General features: G+C 45.6%; 10 non-coding genes across 10 annotated transcripts; all 10 read left to right on the forward strand.

Annotated features, from left to right (window-relative positions):
• The first annotated feature begins 1,298 nt into the window (after nt 1-1,298).
• LOC121006435 lies at nt 1,299-1,481 on the forward strand. Its single transcript, XR_005780274.1, has one exon. It is a non-coding gene; the product is annotated as a U2 spliceosomal RNA (small nuclear RNA).
• A 1,030-nt stretch (nt 1,482-2,511) lies between these two features.
• On the forward strand, nt 2,512-2,702 carry LOC121006328. Its single transcript, XR_005780185.1, has one exon. It is a non-coding gene; the product is annotated as a U2 spliceosomal RNA (small nuclear RNA).
• Nucleotides 2,703-3,733: 1,031 nt separating this feature from the next.
• Nucleotides 3,734-3,924, forward strand: LOC121006329. Its single transcript, XR_005780186.1, has one exon. It is a non-coding gene; the product is annotated as a U2 spliceosomal RNA (small nuclear RNA).
• A 1,029-nt stretch (nt 3,925-4,953) lies between these two features.
• Nucleotides 4,954-5,144, forward strand: LOC121006330. The gene has a single exon (XR_005780187.1). It is a non-coding gene; the product is annotated as a U2 spliceosomal RNA (small nuclear RNA).
• Nucleotides 5,145-6,174: 1,030 nt separating this feature from the next.
• On the forward strand, nt 6,175-6,365 carry LOC121006331. Its single transcript, XR_005780188.1, has one exon. It is a non-coding gene; the product is annotated as a U2 spliceosomal RNA (small nuclear RNA).
• A 1,031-nt stretch (nt 6,366-7,396) lies between these two features.
• Nucleotides 7,397-7,587, forward strand: LOC121006332. The gene has a single exon (XR_005780189.1). It is a non-coding gene; the product is annotated as a U2 spliceosomal RNA (small nuclear RNA).
• A 1,031-nt stretch (nt 7,588-8,618) lies between these two features.
• Nucleotides 8,619-8,809, forward strand: LOC121006333. Its single transcript, XR_005780190.1, has one exon. It is a non-coding gene; the product is annotated as a U2 spliceosomal RNA (small nuclear RNA).
• Nucleotides 8,810-9,840: 1,031 nt separating this feature from the next.
• LOC121006334 lies at nt 9,841-10,031 on the forward strand. The gene has a single exon (XR_005780191.1). It is a non-coding gene; the product is annotated as a U2 spliceosomal RNA (small nuclear RNA).
• Nucleotides 10,032-11,062: 1,031 nt separating this feature from the next.
• On the forward strand, nt 11,063-11,253 carry LOC121006336. The gene has a single exon (XR_005780193.1). It is a non-coding gene; the product is annotated as a U2 spliceosomal RNA (small nuclear RNA).
• Nucleotides 11,254-12,282: 1,029 nt separating this feature from the next.
• LOC121006337 lies at nt 12,283-12,473 on the forward strand. Its single transcript, XR_005780194.1, has one exon. It is a non-coding gene; the product is annotated as a U2 spliceosomal RNA (small nuclear RNA).
• The last annotated feature ends 1,018 nt before the right edge of the window (nt 12,474-13,491 follow it).

The following is a 13,491-nucleotide window of genomic DNA, read 5'->3' on the forward strand; positions in this document are numbered from 1 at the left end:
AATGTGACTGTTTTTATATAGGGGATTGGGATTCTTCAATAACATCTGGAATCCAAATGCAACAAGACCAAATAAAAATTTTAGGGGTTATTTTTAATCAGGCTAATAATGGAGTTTGTAATTGGGACATTGCAATTAATAAAATAGAGAAAAAGGTTTTAATGTGGAACATGAGGAATCTTACAATGGAGGGGAAAATTTTAATAATAAAAATGGTTTTAATTCCTATTTTACTTTACATAGCAATGGTTTTTCCCCCCTCAAATCTATATATTAAAAGAGTAACTCGTATCTGTTTTAAATTTTTATGGGGTTCATCAATGGAAAAATTAAAGCGTGAAAGTATGTATAAAAGTAGAGTCAATGGCGGTAAAGATGTTCCCAACCTTTTTAACTTCTTTTATATTAAATATTTCTGTTTCTGTTTTAAGATGTTTAAATCTAATGGCATTTTTAGTTATTTTTTAAAATATGCAACGGGCATGGTTTTTAAAAGATGGTACCGTCCCTCTCTAAATGCTCCTGTTCTTCTGTGTCCCCCTAAACATTATGCGGTCCTAGAAAAAACGGTCAGACTCCTACGCCTCCAAGAATTGGAGCCTGACATTTTGGGGGACCAGAGAAAAGTGTCAAAACTGTGTCGAAAGAATGAGGAGGTAGTGACAGTTTCCAATTTCTCGCAGGATAGATCCAAAAAAGTGTGGCGGAACGTATACGGGAAGTTTCTAGCAAATATCCACAAGGATCTGTCCTGGGCAATCGCCCACCAGTGCCTCCCTACCCGTGAGTTTCAATATAGGCGAGGGCTGGTGGCGAGAGCCAGATGTCCAAGAGACAGATGTGGAGATGATGAGACGGTGCTGCACTTGTTCTGGAACTGTCACTACGCTCAGGAGATTTGGAAGAGAGCGGGCCTTCTTTTTAAATGGATATGTGGTCTTAAAGATTTTAATCACGAATACGTTTTATATGGACTTTTTACTTGCCCTACACCCAAGCAACAAAGAGTTTGCTGGATGATTATTAACTGTTTTAAAAATGCCATTTGGAAGACTAGAAATATTTTAATATTTAAGCGTGATGACATTGATGTAAGAAACTGTATGAAAATGGCTTTGAGTGAATTATATATTTATTTCTTAAGAGATAAGAAAAATATGGGCATAAAAGAAGCCAATTCTTTATGGTGTTTAGCAGCCTGGAACACAATTGTATTATAACTTATATTCTTTACCATTGTCTTAATGTAATATAATATTTATGTTTTTATTATACCCCTGTTTCTTTTGTCAAAACTTATACTTTAATAAATTTATGTTAAAACCTTATCTGTTCTTATCAGTTTAATATCTGATACGTGCCCTATCTGGGGACCATATATTAAATGGATTTTTCGAACAGGGAGATGGAAAAAGAGCTTGCTCTGTCCACTCCACGCATTGACCTGGTATTGCAGTACCTCCAGGACCGGTGCACCCCTTCTAATCCAGTATGAAAAAACAGAATGAAATTGAAATGGATTGCAAGCATCATCCTTCCAGCCAAGCAAGTGGAAAGTTGTGTGTGTCGTGCCTCCTTCAGCTTCTCCTCTGTCTGCCCAGTCAGTGCAGTGTTGCTTTTTGCATATAATACCTGCATCTAGTCTGTCAATCTCCTAATTGCATCAGCTGTCGGTTGTTTCCAGCACCAAGCAACCCATTCAGCCCCAGTGTCGTCACACACACCCTGGATCCAATTAAGACTGATGATTGGTTAATTGGCTTATCACCTGAATGAATTGTTTGGACCTCCCCTCCTCCACGTTTGATTTGGGCCTGTTGTGCACACCTCGGAGGGTTGCTGAGTCGTCTCTGGCAGGCAATTGACCCTTTTTTGTATCAAGTTGGCTGGATGTAACCATTTAGCTTTTGCAGTGCTTCAATAAATGAGTAAAGTTTGCCTGTGTCTCCCTCTTGTGGATCTTTTGAACTGGATTACTTAGTGGCTAAAAAGTAGCCCAGCACTTCCTATGCAGCTGGACCTACCTTGTCTGTTCAATGGACGGAACACTGCGCGTGTCACAAGAGCCTTGTCAGGTCAAGAGGTCAAAGAGGTCAAGTAAGGTCAGCTATTGGATGACATCACAAGGGCCCTGATGGAACACTCAACAATGGTGCCGTGACATCACAATCAACAATGGTTATCCTTTTTTTTTTTTTTTTTTTTTCCTTTCACTCACTACTATTCCTATCATGCTTTCTGCTTGGCGTGCTTTGGCACCGCACCAGGAATTTCGTGCGAAGAAAAGGCGTGTCCAAAAGTCGCGTGTGGGCGGAGCTATGCAGATAGCAAACACGAAAAGAAGCATGCTGGTGTGACTTCTGTGCGTAGGACGCGCGTGAACGTTTTCCCCGGTTTGTGAGAGAAAGAAGCCTCCCGGACTGTGTATTGGGCTGGGGACAGTAGTCTATTGCCTTCATTAGTGCTCTGCATTGGGGACCATCGGCCTGTACTGCGAACCCTTTTCAGGTTATCGCTTCTCGGCCTTTTGGCTAAGATCAAGTGTAGTATCTGTTCTTATCAGTTTAATATCTGATACGTCCCCTATCTGGGGACCATATATTAAATGGATTTTTCGAACAGGGAGATGGAAAAAGAGCTTGCTCTGTCCACTCCACGCATTGACCTGGTATTGCAGTACCTCCAGGACCGGTGCACCCCTTCTAATCCAGTATGAAAAAACAGAATGAAATTGAAATGGATTGCAAGCATCATCCTTCCAGCCAAGCAAGTGGAAAGTTGTGTGTGTCGTGCCTCCTTCAGCTTCTCCTCTGTCTGCCCAGTCAGTGCAGTGTTGCTTTTTGCATATAATACCTGCATCTAGTCTGTCAATCTCCTAATTGCATCAGCTGTCGGTTGTTTCCAGCACCAAGCAACCCATTCAGCCCCAGTGTCGTCACACACACCCTGGATCCAATTAAGACTGATGATTGGTTAATTGGCTTATCACCTGAATGAATTGTTTGGACCTCCCCTCCTCCACGTTTGATTTGGGCCTGTTGTGCACACCTCGGAGGGTTGCTGAGTCGTCTCTGGCAGGCAATTGACCCTTTTTTGTATCAAGTTGGCTGGATGTAACCATTTAGCTTTTGCAGTGCTTCAATAAATGAGTAAAGTTTGCCTGTGTCTCCCTCTTGTGGATCTTTTGAACTGGATTACTTAGTGGCTAAAAAGTAGCCCAGCACTTCCTATGCAGCTGGACCTACCTTGTCTGTTCAATGGACGGAACACTGCGCGTGTCACAAGAGCCTTGTCAGGTCAAGAGGTCAAAGAGGTCAAGTAAGGTCAGCTATTGGATGACATCACAAGGGCCCTGATGGAACACTCAACAATGGTGCCGTGACATCACAATCAACAATGGTTATCCTTTTTTTTTTTTTTTTTTTTTTCCTTTCACTCACTACTATTCCTATCATGCTTTCTGCTTGGCGTGCTTTGGCACCGCACCAGGAATTTCGTGCGAAGAAAAGGCGTGTCCAAAAGTCGCGTGTGGGCGGAGCTATGCAGATAGCAAACACGAAAAGAAGCATGCTGGTGTGACTTCTGTGCGTAGGACGCGCGTGAACGTTTTCCCCGGTTTGTGAGAGAAAGAAGCCTCCCGGACTGTGTATTGGGCTGGGGACAGTAGTCTATTGCCTTCATTAGTGCTCTGCATTGGGGACCATCGGCCTGTACTGCGAACCCTTTTCAGGTTATCGCTTCTCGGCCTTTTGGCTAAGATCAAGTGTAGTATCTGTTCTTATCAGTTTAATATCTGATACGTCCCCTATCTGGGGACCATATATTAAATGGATTTTTCGAACAGGGAGATGGAAAAAGAGCTTGCTCTGTCCACTCCACGCATTGACCTGGTATTGCAGTACCTCCAGGACCGGTGCACCCCTTCTAATCCAGTATGAAAAAACAGAATGAAATTGAAATGGATTGCAAGCATCATCCTTCCAGCCAAGCAAGTGGAAAGTTGTGTGTGTCGTGCCTCCTTCAGCTTCTCCTCTGTCTGCCCAGTCAGTGCAGTGTTGCTTTTTGCATATAATACCTGCATCTAGTCTGTCAATCTCCTAATTGCATCAGCTGTCGGTTGTTTCCAGCACCAAGCAACCCATTCAGCCCCAGTGTCGTCACACACACCCTGGATCCAATTAAGACTGATGATTGGTTAATTGGCTTATCACCTGAATGAATTGTTTGGACCTCCCCTCCTCCACGTTTGATTTGGGCCTGTTGTGCACACCTCGGAGGGTTGCTGAGTCGTCTCTGGCAGGCAATTGACCCTTTTTTGTATCAAGTTGGCTGGATGTAACCATTTAGCTTTTGCAGTGCTTCAATAAATGAGTAAAGTTTGCCTGTGTCTCCCTCTTGTGGATCTTTTGAACTGGATTACTTAGTGGCTAAAAAGTAGCCCAGCACTTCCTATGCAGCTGGACCTACCTTGTCTGTTCAATGGACGGAACACTGCGCGTGTCACAAGAGCCTTGTCAGGTCAAGAGGTCAAAGAGGTCAAGTAAGGTCAGCTATTGGATGACATCACAAGGGCCCTGATGGAACACTCAACAATGGTGCCGTGACATCACAATCAACAATGGTTATCCTTTTTTTTTTTTTTTTTTTTCCTTTCACTCACTACTATTCCTATCATGCTTTCTGCTTGGCGTGCTTTGGCACCGCACCAGGAATTTCGTGCGAAGAAAAGGCGTGTCCAAAAGTCGCGTGTGGGCGGAGCTATGCAGATAGCAAACACGAAAAGAAGCATGCTGGTGTGACTTCTGTGCGTAGGACGCGCGTGAACGTTTTCCCCGGTTTGTGAGAGAAAGAAGCCTCCCGGACTGTGTATTGGGCTGGGGACAGTAGTCTATTGCCTTCATTAGTGCTCTGCATTGGGGACCATCGGCCTGTACTGCGAACCCTTTTCAGGTTATCGCTTCTCGGCCTTTTGGCTAAGATCAAGTGTAGTATCTGTTCTTATCAGTTTAATATCTGATACGTCCCCTATCTGGGGACCATATATTAAATGGATTTTTCGAACAGGGAGATGGAAAAAGAGCTTGCTCTGTCCACTCCACGCATTGACCTGGTATTGCAGTACCTCCAGGACCGGTGCACCCCTTCTAATCCAGTATGAAAAAACAGAATGAAATTGAAATGGATTGCAAGCATCATCCTTCCAGCCAAGCAAGTGGAAAGTTGTGTGTGTCGTGCCTCCTTCAGCTTCTCCTCTGTCTGCCCAGTCAGTGCAGTGTTGCTTTTTGCATATAATACCTGCATCTAGTCTGTCAATCTCCTAATTGCATCAGCTGTCGGTTGTTTCCAGCACCAAGCAACCCATTCAGCCCCAGTGTCGTCACACACACCCTGGATCCAATTAAGACTGATGATTGGTTAATTGGCTTATCACCTGAATGAATTGTTTGGACCTCCCCTCCTCCACGTTTGATTTGGGCCTGTTGTGCACACCTCGGAGGGTTGCTGAGTCGTCTCTGGCAGGCAATTGACCCTTTTTTGTATCAAGTTGGCTGGATGTAACCATTTAGCTTTTGCAGTGCTTCAATAAATGAGTAAAGTTTGCCTGTGTCTCCCTCTTGTGGATCTTTTGAACTGGATTACTTAGTGGCTAAAAAGTAGCCCAGCACTTCCTATGCAGCTGGACCTACCTTGTCTGTTCAATGGACGGAACACTGCGCGTGTCACAAGAGCCTTGTCAGGTCAAGAGGTCAAAGAGGTCAAGTAAGGTCAGCTATTGGATGACATCACAAGGGCCCTGATGGAACACTCAACAATGGTGCCGTGACATCACAATCAACAATGGTTATCCTTTTTTTTTTTTTTTTTTTTTCCTTTCACTCACTACTATTCCTATCATGCTTTCTGCTTGGCGTGCTTTGGCACCGCACCAGGAATTTCGTGCGAAGAAAAGGCGTGTCCAAAAGTCGCGTGTGGGCGGAGCTATGCAGATAGCAAACACGAAAAGAAGCATGCTGGTGTGACTTCTGTGCGTAGGACGCGCGTGAACGTTTTCCCCGGTTTGTGAGAGAAAGAAGCCTCCCGGACTGTGTATTGGGCTGGGGACAGTAGTCTATTGCCTTCATTAGTGCTCTGCATTGGGGACCATCGGCCTGTACTGCGAACCCTTTTCAGGTTATCGCTTCTCGGCCTTTTGGCTAAGATCAAGTGTAGTATCTGTTCTTATCAGTTTAATATCTGATACGTCCCCTATCTGGGGACCATATATTAAATGGATTTTTCGAACAGGGAGATGGAAAAAGAGCTTGCTCTGTCCACTCCACGCATTGACCTGGTATTGCAGTACCTCCAGGACCGGTGCACCCCTTCTAATCCAGTATGAAAAAACAGAATGAAATTGAAATGGATTGCAAGCATCATCCTTCCAGCCAAGCAAGTGGAAAGTTGTGTGTGTCGTGCCTCCTTCAGCTTCTCCTCTGTCTGCCCAGTCAGTGCAGTGTTGCTTTTTGCATATAATACCTGCATCTAGTCTGTCAATCTCCTAATTGCATCAGCTGTCGGTTGTTTCCAGCACCAAGCAACCCATTCAGCCCCAGTGTCGTCACACACACCCTGGATCCAATTAAGACTGATGATTGGTTAATTGGCTTATCACCTGAATGAATTGTTTGGACCTCCCCTCCTCCACGTTTGATTTGGGCCTGTTGTGCACACCTCGGAGGGTTGCTGAGTCGTCTCTGGCAGGCAATTGACCCTTTTTTGTATCAAGTTGGCTGGATGTAACCATTTAGCTTTTGCAGTGCTTCAATAAATGAGTAAAGTTTGCCTGTGTCTCCCTCTTGTGGATCTTTTGAACTGGATTACTTAGTGGCTAAAAAGTAGCCCAGCACTTCCTATGCAGCTGGACCTACCTTGTCTGTTCAATGGACGGAACACTGCGCGTGTCACAAGAGCCTTGTCAGGTCAAGAGGTCAAAGAGGTCAAGTAAGGTCAGCTATTGGATGACATCACAAGGGCCCTGATGGAACACTCAACAATGGTGCCGTGACATCACAATCAACAATGGTTATCCTTTTTTTTTTTTTTTTTTTTTTCCTTTCACTCACTACTATTCCTATCATGCTTTCTGCTTGGCGTGCTTTGGCACCGCACCAGGAATTTCGTGCGAAGAAAAGGCGTGTCCAAAAGTCGCGTGTGGGCGGAGCTATGCAGATAGCAAACACGAAAAGAAGCATGCTGGTGTGACTTCTGTGCGTAGGACGCGCGTGAACGTTTTCCCCGGTTTGTGAGAGAAAGAAGCCTCCCGGACTGTGTATTGGGCTGGGGACAGTAGTCTATTGCCTTCATTAGTGCTCTGCATTGGGGACCATCGGCCTGTACTGCGAACCCTTTTCAGGTTATCGCTTCTCGGCCTTTTGGCTAAGATCAAGTGTAGTATCTGTTCTTATCAGTTTAATATCTGATACGTCCCCTATCTGGGGACCATATATTAAATGGATTTTTCGAACAGGGAGATGGAAAAAGAGCTTGCTCTGTCCACTCCACGCATTGACCTGGTATTGCAGTACCTCCAGGACCGGTGCACCCCTTCTAATCCAGTATGAAAAAACAGAATGAAATTGAAATGGATTGCAAGCATCATCCTTCCAGCCAAGCAAGTGGAAAGTTGTGTGTGTCGTGCCTCCTTCAGCTTCTCCTCTGTCTGCCCAGTCAGTGCAGTGTTGCTTTTTGCATATAATACCTGCATCTAGTCTGTCAATCTCCTAATTGCATCAGCTGTCGGTTGTTTCCAGCACCAAGCAACCCATTCAGCCCCAGTGTCGTCACACACACCCTGGATCCAATTAAGACTGATGATTGGTTAATTGGCTTATCACCTGAATGAATTGTTTGGACCTCCCCTCCTCCACGTTTGATTTGGGCCTGTTGTGCACACCTCGGAGGGTTGCTGAGTCGTCTCTGGCAGGCAATTGACCCTTTTTTGTATCAAGTTGGCTGGATGTAACCATTTAGCTTTTGCAGTGCTTCAATAAATGAGTAAAGTTTGCCTGTGTCTCCCTCTTGTGGATCTTTTGAACTGGATTACTTAGTGGCTAAAAAGTAGCCCAGCACTTCCTATGCAGCTGGACCTACCTTGTCTGTTCAATGGACGGAACACTGCGCGTGTCACAAGAGCCTTGTCAGGTCAAGAGGTCAAAGAGGTCAAGTAAGGTCAGCTATTGGATGACATCACAAGGGCCCTGATGGAACACTCAACAATGGTGCCGTGACATCACAATCAACAATGGTTATCCTTTTTTTTTTTTTTTTTTTTTTCCTTTCACTCACTACTATTCCTATCATGCTTTCTGCTTGGCGTGCTTTGGCACCGCACCAGGAATTTCGTGCGAAGAAAAGGCGTGTCCAAAAGTCGCGTGTGGGCGGAGCTATGCAGATAGCAAACACGAAAAGAAGCATGCTGGTGTGACTTCTGTGCGTAGGACGCGCGTGAACGTTTTCCCCGGTTTGTGAGAGAAAGAAGCCTCCCGGACTGTGTATTGGGCTGGGGACAGTAGTCTATTGCCTTCATTAGTGCTCTGCATTGGGGACCATCGGCCTGTACTGCGAACCCTTTTCAGGTTATCGCTTCTCGGCCTTTTGGCTAAGATCAAGTGTAGTATCTGTTCTTATCAGTTTAATATCTGATACGTCCCCTATCTGGGGACCATATATTAAATGGATTTTTCGAACAGGGAGATGGAAAAAGAGCTTGCTCTGTCCACTCCACGCATTGACCTGGTATTGCAGTACCTCCAGGACCGGTGCACCCCTTCTAATCCAGTATGAAAAAACAGAATGAAATTGAAATGGATTGCAAGCATCATCCTTCCAGCCAAGCAAGTGGAAAGTTGTGTGTGTCGTGCCTCCTTCAGCTTCTCCTCTGTCTGCCCAGTCAGTGCAGTGTTGCTTTTTGCATATAATACCTGCATCTAGTCTGTCAATCTCCTAATTGCATCAGCTGTCGGTTGTTTCCAGCACCAAGCAACCCATTCAGCCCCAGTGTCGTCACACACACCCTGGATCCAATTAAGACTGATGATTGGTTAATTGGCTTATCACCTGAATGAATTGTTTGGACCTCCCCTCCTCCACGTTTGATTTGGGCCTGTTGTGCACACCTCGGAGGGTTGCTGAGTCGTCTCTGGCAGGCAATTGACCCTTTTTTGTATCAAGTTGGCTGGATGTAACCATTTAGCTTTTGCAGTGCTTCAATAAATGAGTAAAGTTTGCCTGTGTCTCCCTCTTGTGGATCTTTTGAACTGGATTACTTAGTGGCTAAAAAGTAGCCCAGCACTTCCTATGCAGCTGGACCTACCTTGTCTGTTCAATGGACGGAACACTGCGCGTGTCACAAGAGCCTTGTCAGGTCAAGAGGTCAAAGAGGTCAAGTAAGGTCAGCTATTGGATGACATCACAAGGGCCCTGATGGAACACTCAACAATGGTGCCGTGACATCACAATCAACAATGGTTATCCTTTTTTTTTTTTTTTTTTTTTTCCTTTCACTCACTACTATTCCTATCATGCTTTCTGCTTGGCGTGCTTTGGCACCGCACCAGGAATTTCGTGCGAAGAAAAGGCGTGTCCAAAAGTCGCGTGTGGGCGGAGCTATGCAGATAGCAAACACGAAAAGAAGCATGCTGGTGTGACTTCTGTGCGTAGGACGCGCGTGAACGTTTTCCCCGGTTTGTGAGAGAAAGAAGCCTCCCGGACTGTGTATTGGGCTGGGGACAGTAGTCTATTGCCTTCATTAGTGCTCTGCATTGGGGACCATCGGCCTGTACTGCGAACCCTTTTCAGGTTATCGCTTCTCGGCCTTTTGGCTAAGATCAAGTGTAGTATCTGTTCTTATCAGTTTAATATCTGATACGTCCCCTATCTGGGGACCATATATTAAATGGATTTTTCGAACAGGGAGATGGAAAAAGAGCTTGCTCTGTCCACTCCACGCATTGACCTGGTATTGCAGTACCTCCAGGACCGGTGCACCCCTTCTAATCCAGTATGAAAAAACAGAATGAAATTGAAATGGATTGCAAGCATCATCCTTCCAGCCAAGCAAGTGGAAAGTTGTGTGTGTCGTGCCTCCTTCAGCTTCTCCTCTGTCTGCCCAGTCAGTGCAGTGTTGCTTTTTGCATATAATACCTGCATCTAGTCTGTCAATCTCCTAATTGCATCAGCTGTCGGTTGTTTCCAGCACCAAGCAACCCATTCAGCCCCAGTGTCGTCACACACACCCTGGATCCAATTAAGACTGATGATTGGTTAATTGGCTTATCACCTGAATGAATTGTTTGGACCTCCCCTCCTCCACGTTTGATTTGGGCCTGTTGTGCACACCTCGGAGGGTTGCTGAGTCGTCTCTGGCAGGCAATTGACCCTTTTTTGTATCAAGTTGGCTGGATGTAACCATTTAGCTTTTGCAGTGCTTCAATAAATGAGTAAAGTTTGCCTGTGTCTCCCTCTTGTGGATCTTTTGAACTGGATTACTTAGTGGCTAAAAAGTAGCCCAGCACTTCCTATGCAGCTGGACCTACCTTGTCTGTTCAATGGACGGAACACTGCGCGTGTCACAAGAGCCTTGTCAGGTCAAGAGGTCAAAGAGGTCAAGTAAGGTCAGCTATTGGATGACATCACAAGGGCCCTGATGGAACACTCAACAATGGTGCCGTGACATCACAATCAACAATGGTTATCCTTTTTTTTTTTTTTTTTTTTTTCCTTTCACTCACTACTATTCCTATCATGCTTTCTGCTTGGCGTGCTTTGGCACCGCACCAGGAATTTCGTGCGAAGAAAAGGCGTGTCCAAAAGTCGCGTGTGGGCGGAGCTATGCAGATAGCAAACACGAAAAGAAGCATGCTGGTGTGACTTCTGTGCGTAGGACGCGCGTGAACGTTTTCCCCGGTTTGTGAGAGAAAGAAGCCTCCCGGACTGTGTATTGGGCTGGGGACAGTAGTCTATTGCCTTCATTAGTGCTCTGCATTGGGGACCATCGGCCTGTACTGCGAACCCTTTTCAGGTTATCGCTTCTCGGCCTTTTGGCTAAGATCAAGTGTAGTATCTGTTCTTATCAGTTTAATATCTGATACGTCCCCTATCTGGGGACCATATATTAAATGGATTTTTCGAACAGGGAGATGGAAAAAGAGCTTGCTCTGTCCACTCCACGCATTGACCTGGTATTGCAGTACCTCCAGGACCGGTGCACCCCTTCTAATCCAGTATGAAAAAACAGAATGAAATTGAAATGGATTGCAAGCATCATCCTTCCAGCCAAGCAAGTGGAAAGTTGTGTGTGTCGTGCCTCCTTCAGCTTCTCCTCTGTCTGCCCAGTCAGTGCAGTGTTGCTTTTTGCATATAATACCTGCATCTAGTCTGTCAATCTCCTAATTGCATCAGCTGTCGGTTGTTTCCAGCACCAAGCAACCCATTCAGCCCAGTGTCGTCACACACACCCTGGATCCAATTAAGACTGATGATTGGTTAATTGGCTTATCACCTGAATGAATTGTTTGGACCTCCCCTCCTCCACGTTTGATTTGGGCCTGTTGTGCACACCTCGGAGGGTTGCTGAGTCGTCTCTGGCAGGCAATTGACCCTTTTTTGTATCAAGTTGGCTGGATGTAACCATTTAGCTTTTGCAGTGCTTCAATAAATGAGTAAAGTTTGCCTGTGTCTCCCTCTTGTGGATCTTTTGAACTGGATTACTTAGTGGCTAAAAAGTAGCCCAGCACTTCCTATGCAGCTGGACCTACCTTGTCTGTTCAATGGACGGAACACTGCGCGTGTCACAAGAGCCTTGTCAGGTCAAGAGGTCAAAGAGGTCAAGTAAGGTCAGCTATTGGATGACATCACAAGGGCCCTGATGGAACACTCAACAATGGTGCCGTGACATCACAATCAACAATGGTTATCCTTTTTTTTTTTTTTTTTTTTTCCTTTCACTCACTACTATTCCTATCATGCTTTCTGCTTGGCGTGCTTTGGCACCGCACCAGGAATTTCGTGCGAAGAAAAGGCGTGTCCAAAAGTCGCGTGTGGGCGGAGCTATGCAGATAGCAAACACGAAAAGAAGCATGCTGGTGTGACTTCTGTGCGTAGGACGCGCGTGAACGTTTTCCCCGGTTTGTGAGAGAAAGAAGCCTCCCGGACTGTGTATTGGGCTGGGGACAGTAGTCTATTGCCTTCATTAGTGCTCTGCATTGGGGACCATCGGCCTGTACTGCGAACCCTTTTCAGGTTATCGCTTCTCGGCCTTTTGGCTAAGATCAAGTGTAGTATCTGTTCTTATCAGTTTAATATCTGATACGTCCCCTATCTGGGGACCATATATTAAATGGATTTTTCGAACAGGGAGATGGAAAAAGAGCTTGCTCTGTCCACTCCACGCATTGACCTGGTATTGCAGTACCTCCAGGACCGGTGCACCCCTTCTAATCCAGTATGAAAAAACAGAATGAAATTGAAATGGATTGCAAGCATCATCCTTCCAGCCAAGCAAGTGGAAAGTTGTGTGTGTCGTGCCTCCTTCAGCTTCTCCTCTGTCTGCCCAGTCAGTGCAGTGTTGCTTTTTGCATATAATACCTGCATCTAGTCTGTCAATCTCCTAATTGCATCAGCTGTCGGTTGTTTCCAGCACCAAGCAACCCATTCAGCCCCAGTGTCGTCACACACACCCTGGATCCAATTAAGACTGATGATTGGTTAATTGGCTTATCACCTGAATGAATTGTTTGGACCTCCCCTCCTCCACGTTTGATTTGGGCCTGTTGTGCACACCTCGGAGGGTTGCTGAGTCGTCTCTGGCAGGCAATTGACCCTTTTTTGTATCAAGTTGGCTGGATGTAACCATTTAGCTTTTGCAGTGCTTCAATAAATGAGTAAAGTTTGCCTGTGTCTCCCTCTTGTGGATCTTTTGAACTGGATTACTTAGTGGCTAAAAAGTAGCCCAGCACTTCCTATGCAGCTGGACCTACCTTGTCTGTTCAATGGACGGAACACTGCGCGTGTCACAAGAGCCTTGTCAGGTCAAGAGGTCAAAGAGGTCAAGTAAGGTCAGCTATTGGATGACATCACAAGGGCCCTGATGGAACACTCAACAATGGTGCCGTGACATCACAATCAACAATGGTTATCCTTTTTTTTTTTTTTTTTTTTTTCCTTTCACTCACTACTATTCCTATCATGCTTTCTGCTTGGCGTGCTTTGGCACCGCACCAGGAATTTCGTGCGAAGAAAAGGCGTGTCCAAAAGTCGCGTGTGGGCGGAGCTATGCAGATAGCAAACACGAAAAGAAGCATGCTGGTGTGACTTCTGTGCGTAGGACGCGCGTGAACGTTTTCCCCGGTTTGTGAGAGAAAGAAGCCTCCCGGACTGTGTATTGGGCTGGGGACAGTAGTCTATTGCCTTCATTAGTGCTCTGCATTGGGGACCATCGGCCTGTACTGCGAA

This window comes from Bufo bufo, chromosome 6, assembly GCF_905171765.1.
Source record: "Bufo bufo chromosome 6, aBufBuf1.1, whole genome shotgun sequence".
NCBI classification, from domain to species: domain Eukaryota; kingdom Metazoa; phylum Chordata; class Amphibia; order Anura; family Bufonidae; genus Bufo; species Bufo bufo.